Below are 7,225 nucleotides of genomic sequence, written 5' to 3'. Positions count from 1 at the left end.
AGCAAAAGATGCCTTCAGAATCGTGTCATGTCTGTTTCATTAGCTCATTAAGACAATGCTTTCCAGCCAGTCAGTGGACAGGTAGTGAGAAAAAAATAAAGAAAGAAAGAAAAAATACAAAATATACTTTAGGGAAGTGAATTCTAACCCGGGGCCATGGAATCTTCAGTGAGTTTCAGAGAGACTATGCACATCTTGGAATCTTATTCAAAATTTTGTGTCTGTGCATTTTTCTGGAAAGAAGATTCCACAGCTACCATCAAGAGACCCCCACCTGGGAAAAAAAAAACACTAAAACAACTAACTTATAGTAGAAATAAATATCTCCTATAATCCAACAGTATATTCTGAAACGTAACTGCCCCTCCCTCCTGAACATAGTGGCCTCACCCCCACTGGCCCCGTGGAGGAGTCGAGGGAGCAAATAACACCAGGCCTGGCACCTCACCTGGGGAGTTCCTGCCCTTCCTGTGCCTGCCTAGCGATACTGGGGCCTCTCTGAAGTTACAGAAGACCAAGTGTGATCCCACAGCACCCTAGGGAAGCCAAGCCGGGAACATTCAGAAGAGCCTGAAAGGGACAGTGCATGGAAACAAACACCCAGTACCGGAGAGAACCCGGCCCAATGAGCCTACGGAATTGCTCAGGGAAGGCTGGAACCACTCAGTGAAGCAGGTGGGGTCTCTGAAGGTTAGGGAGGAAGAGCATAAGGGGTGGGCTTGCAGGTGTAACGAGCACAGATCAGAGGCAGGGCAAAAGATGAAAGCAACAGAGATGCTGGGAAGGAACAAGTGGACTGGTCCAGAGCCAAGGAGGAAATGAAAGGCAAGACGAAGGCCATATCACTGAGCGTCACTGAGAGATGAGGCTTGGACTTGTACACAGAAGATGTCAGAGGATTGGGCAGATTCCAATGGAGAAAGAGACCACATGACCAGACTCTAAAAGAGAAGACTAAGAAGTGGGGTTTAAATGAATAGAAAATAGAAGAAAGATATGATTACTGAGACAAGAAATTGACTAGCACATGGAATATCAGATATTAATTTTGAAGGCACATGGTAGATGAATGGACCAGTCAACAAGGAGTGTACAAGACCAGATGCAGGTGTGGAGAAATGGGGTGACTTGGGGCAAAAGAAACAGCAGGATCCTCTCCACTACACACCTGTAGCCTGCCTGTGCAGAGGGCCACCCCCAGCTCTAGTAACTATTAATGTAGAGTTATTGTAAGTACGTGTGATGGTCCCAATGTCATCTCTGACATACCTCGTCTGAGCAACCTTTCTCCAATTGAGTAGTCAATAATAGAGAAAAGTCCGGGCATGGTGGCTCACGCCTGTAATCCTAGCACTCTGGAAGGCCAAGGCAGGGGGATCACTTGAGGCCAAGAGTTTGAGACCAGCCTGAGCGAGAGCGAGACCCCCATCTCTACTAAAAATAGAAAAATTAGCCAGGTGTCATGGCGCACTCCTGTAGTCCCAGCTACTCAGGAGGCTGAGGCAGGATTATCACTTGAGCCCAGGATTTTGAGGTTGCTGTGAACTAGACTGACACTCGGACACTCTACTCAGGGCAACAGAGTGAGACTCTATCTCAAAAAAAAAAAAAAAAAAAAAAATACATGAAAAATGTTCAACATTATTAATCAGCAGGGAAATGCAAATCAAAACCACAATGAGGTATCACATCACCCCAGTTAGGATGGCTATTGTCAAAAAGACAAAAAAATAACATGGGCCGGGCATGGTGGCTCACGCCTGTAATCCTAGCACTCTGGAAGGCCAAGGCAGGAAGATCACTTGAGGCCAAGAGTTTGAGACCAGCCTGAGCAAGAGCGAGACCCCCATCTCTACTAAAAATAGAAAAATTAGCCAGGTGTCATGGCGCACTCCTGTAGTCCCAGCTACTCAGGAGGCTGAGGCAGGATTATCACTTGAGCCCAGGATTTTGAGGTTGCTGTGAGCTAGGCTGACGCCACGGCACTCACTCTAGCCAGGGCAACAGAGTGAGACTTTGTCTCAAAAAAATAAATAAATAAATAACATGCTGGTGAGGATGCAAACAAAAGTGAACTCTTACACACCGTTGGTGGAAATATAAACTAGTGGAGAACAGTATGGAAGTTCCTCAAAAAACTAAAAATAGAATTATCATATCATCCAGCAACCCCACTACTGGACATTTACCCAAAGGAAAGAGAATTGTTATATCAAAGGAACATCTGCAGCCTCATGTTTATTGCAGCACTATTCACAATAGCCAAGTATGGAAATCAACTCATATGTCCAACAACAGATGAATGGATAAAGAAAATGTGGTATCTATACATAGTAGAATACTATTCAGCCATAAAAAAGAATGAAATTCTGTCATTAGTGGCAACATGGATGCAACTAGAGGACACTATGTTAAGTGAAATAAGCCGGGAACAGAAAGTTAAACACTGTATGCTCTCACTCATATGCGGAAGCTAGAGAAAGTTGATCTCATAGAAATTTAAAGTAGAACAGAGGACACTAGATGCTGGGAAGGGTAGGGGACAAGGAGGGATAGGGAGAGGTTTGTTAAAAGACACAAAATTATAGCTAGATAGGAGAAATAAGTTCTAGTGTTCTATAGCGCTGTATGTTGACTATAGTTAACAATAATATACAGTTTCAAATAGCTAGAAGGAGGATGTTGAATGTTCCCAACACAAAAAAATGATAAATGTTTGAGATGATGTGCTAATTACCCTGATCTGATTACTGTATATTATACATATCAAAACATCATTATGTACCCCATGAATATTTACAATTATTATTTGTCAATTTAAAACATTGTTAAATAAAATGTGATTTTTCTAACATATTATTTACAATAACATTTAACAGATTAATTCATGTTATTTTTCAATGAATTAACACTTTCTAATTCTTTTAGTTTTAATTTCTAATACAGTAAATATCAATAAATAATCAAGAAGTGGCTTTTATGTTATTACATCTTGTGACTAATTTTAAGAGTGTAAAGGGGTCCTGACAAAAAAGTTTGAGAACCCATTCATCTACCACTTTTCAGCTGTTTTGCTCACATGAAATACATATTAATTTGAATGTGTTACTGAATTTATAGTAGCTTTTTGTCATTGTGTATTTTCTTAGTCAAAGGATACTAAAAGTAAAAGTATTATCACATGGTTTAAAATGGCCTTCCTCACCACAGGAATAAAATAAAATAGCTAAGATTGGAAAACTCTACTGGACAAATGAGCCAGTTTATTTATCAAACCCATGGCAAGAAAAGAAAGGCCAGGAAGAAAGAAAAAAGCCTTAAAAGATAAATAAGCCAAATGCAATGTGCCTACCTGATTGGGCCCCCGACTGGGACCCCGATTCTAATATACTAACCACGACAAAGCACTTATGAGACAATTGAGGAAACTTGGACACTGAGAAGATATTTGATGATATTAAAGAGTTATGAATTTTATTTAGGTGTAATAATGGTACTGTGATTGTCTTTTTTGAAAGAATACTTGCCTTTTAGGGATACATGCTGAAGTATTACAAATGAAATCATTTGATGTCTGAGATTTCTTTCAAAATAATCCAGTGGAAAGCGGAATGAGAGAGGTGTAAACAAGATTGGTCATGAATTAATAGCTGTCAAAGCTTGGAGATGGATCCAGGAGGATTAATTATCCCATTCTTCTTACTTTTGTGTATGTTTAGATAAGTCCATAATAATTTTTTAATAGGTCATCATGTTAAAAAAGTAGGAAGCTACTCCCTAACTTATTCTTGATTTAGCCATTTTCAAATCAACAGGCCATATAATTTGGAAGCAGGAAATTTAAATGAGGACCTTCCTTGTCACGAAAAGATCAGACGGGAAGATAAGAAGAATATACCCTAAGCAAAAATCATATCCCAGAAGATTTCAACTCCATGGAAAGCAGGTACAAAAAAAGTCATCCTTGAAGTGGCCCGTCACTTTGGATGGAACACGGGCCTTTGAAAAGAGCCTTGAGATCCTGCCCTACCCACTCCAAGACACCCACCTGGGTATCTACTTGTGTCTTACCAATGTACAAGTACACTAGCCTCCCCTGGGGAGCCCCCATGTTATCGTGGTTAACCAGAATCGTGGAATGCAGGAACAGTAATGAAGATGGACCACTTTCCTGGAGCCTGAGCCCACCGACATCCATCTCTTAGAGCACAGTTTTCGATGACAAAAATTAACAGATGCACACTGAAGAATGATTTATTTTACCTTTTAGTTTTCCATATTGACCTTTTTAAAAAATAATGTGGTGACATATACACATCCCAATCCCTTTGGAAAACAGTTTAGAATTATTTACTGAAATGTAAAACACACATGCTTGTGATCCAGTCATTTCATTCCTAGGTAAATACTGAACAGAAATGCACATGTATGTGTATCAGGAGACATGCACAAAAGTGTTCCCAACAGCACTGCAGATAATCCAATGTCCATCAATAATAAAATGGATAAAGTGTAATATATTTACATATTGGAATATCATACAGAAGTGAACACGAGAAAACCGCAAATACACATACAACATGGGTGAATCTTATAAACAAAATTGAGCAAAAAAGACATGCCCAAAAAGTACATTCCATATTTTTAAAGAAAAACTAGTAATTCAATCTCTTGGTATTTTAAGACCAAAGACTGAGTATTGAGTGCAAAAAAGATTACTGCCAAACTTCGGAACTAATCCAGCACAGTGTCTAGGTTCTGGGAAATAAGCCTGGAGGTACAAGAAATGAGAGGATCATTTAAAGACAAAAAGGCTAAGAACTTTCTTAGACTGAAAATAAAGCCTCTGAGTGTTGTTGATTGTGGAGATGCAGGATTGTCAGCTATAGGTAAAAGGCCTGAGCTGGCTGGGGGAGGTCGCTGCATATATGGGGTTATGGCTCCAGCGTCAAGACTATGGCTCGGCTGCCTCTGGTGCATATATGATGTGCTCAGTGGGGCCTGTGCCAGGTTTGCACTGGTGTCAGTGGGCTGAGTGGCCATATCAGTGTTTGTCACTATTATTCCATTTGTATATAAAGTTGAAAAACAGGCAAAACTAAGCTATAGTGTTTAGCAATAAGTGTGTTAATACAGCTTGATTTTTGCATGTAGAAAATGGAAGCCATCTATTCCTTGGCAAATTCTCATATGTTATTTTAAGGTTCTCATGCCTGTTGATTTAAATACAAATGAGCTTTTGAGTAACTATGTTTAACACTCTATTCCAAAATTGTGACATTTGGGTTCTGAAGTACCACAAGAACATTCTAAGAATGATTTCAAAAGCATTGTATTATAACTAATGTTTAACTTAGGTGTTTTCCATTTTGCTAAACCTTATAGCAATTAAGCTGGTTTCCAGGCTATGCAAAGCAATTCAAAAGAATTGCCACATTCTGGGAATACTAGAAAACCAGTTCTCTGAAGATCATACTCTAAAAGTTGGCTCAGGCAAATTTTAATATGCAAATTTATGCTTTAAAATTAAGCTTCATTAAAATACACTTACCAGTTTAAGTGGAGGCTGATTTTGTAACCACATTTGGAATTTAGATTCTTACTACTTTCAAACAAATGCTATGTAAACATGAAAATTAAGTAATCAAATGATTCTTTGCCCTCTTTCTACACCACTTTTCACTTGAAACTATTGATGTACTTTAAAATACAAATTCTCAAAATACAATCCGGAAAATATCCCAGAAAGGAAATGGAGTCCCTTGGCTTTGGAAATAAGCAAGTTAAAAGCAGACTGCTCTGATCTCATGAAGATCATAGGCACAAGGAAACCTTACAAAAGCCCTGGGCAACTCAGCCCAGAAGCTCTGACCAGGCCCAAACAGGCCCTCTGTGTTCTCCTGTCCTCACCTGCAAACCTTGGGAGCTTGGCCTGCATTCTCAAAGTTGGCTCCACTCCTTCTATCCCATAAGGTTCCCCCTACAAGACTGGCTGCAGCAGGGCCTATGGTCTCCCCCAACATCACTTTTATTAGTGCTTTAGTTTGGGAAAAGGGCAGAGTGTGATAAAAGCACAGAATGCAGGGACCGATAGCACTTACCCACCATGTGTAACACCGCCCATACCCCTCATGCCTGTAATTCCAGTGCTTTGAGAGGCCAAGGTAAGAGGATTGCTTGAGGCCAGGAGTTTGAGGTTACGGTGACCTATGATTGCACCACTGCACTCTAGCCTGGGCAACAAAGCAAGACCCTGTCTCTTAAAAAACAAAAAAAACAAAAAAAAACCCAAGACTGAGAGGGAAGAGTCATTATACCCTCATTTTATAGGGAATTGAATCAAAGCCCAGAGAACTTGCAAAATCTGCCTGAAGTGACACACCTTACAGAGTGCAGCTCAGCCAAGCCATTGCTTGGTGCAATTGGCTTCCCTGCCTCTCTGTAGCCTTGGTGTCTCAGACTCTGCTCCATTCAGTGGTTCAGAGTTAGGGCTTTAGGGTCAGATAGTCTTAGTTGGAGTCTCAGATCCATCACCTCCAAGCTGTGTGAGCTCAGATGTATTACTTAACCTCTCTGGCTTTAGTTATCCAAGTCAAAGCTCAATGAATGGTAACCATTATTATCACTTCTTTCTCAGATGCTAATCTGTAGTGTAAACCTCTGTTCTCAAACTTTCTTTTGCCTATCAATCACCTGGGGAAACTTGTTAAATGCAGATTTCTTCTCCTGCCCTTCTCTTTGGACCTGTGAGCCTGGTCCAGGAGGCACTATTTAAATGTTTTAATAAAAGTCCTGGAGATTATGATGCAGAGAGCCAAGTTTTGACAAATAGCAATCAAGTGCTTCTATCCTCTGCTTTTATTCCTTTGAAATAAAAGATCTCACAAGACCCGTAAATATACTTGTTTCCCTCAAGAAAACTCTGGCTCTAAGAACTTGAAGTTTTTCTTGTGAAGTAGATCCTACTCCACATCTGTCTTCTAGCTGGTGGTTTTAATGTGTTTGACCATAATCAAAATAAGAAATACATTTTACATAACAACTAAAAACATGCATGTATTTATATATACATATATAAATAAATTTTTCACAAAATAAGAACTTCACTATGTACATTGCTATTTTTATTTTCTTTTTTCTTTGAATGCTGAGCACAACTCTTTAATTTCATTGTACAACCCAATAATGAGTTGCAAACAATAAGTAGTTGTAATCAGTAAAGACT

Source organism: Propithecus coquereli, unplaced genomic scaffold (genome assembly GCF_000956105.1).
Source record: "Propithecus coquereli isolate 6110/MARCELLA unplaced genomic scaffold, Pcoq_1.0 Scaffold34, whole genome shotgun sequence".
NCBI lineage: Eukaryota > Metazoa > Chordata > Mammalia > Primates > Indriidae > Propithecus > Propithecus coquereli.
This window is presented reverse-complemented; position numbering follows the sequence as displayed.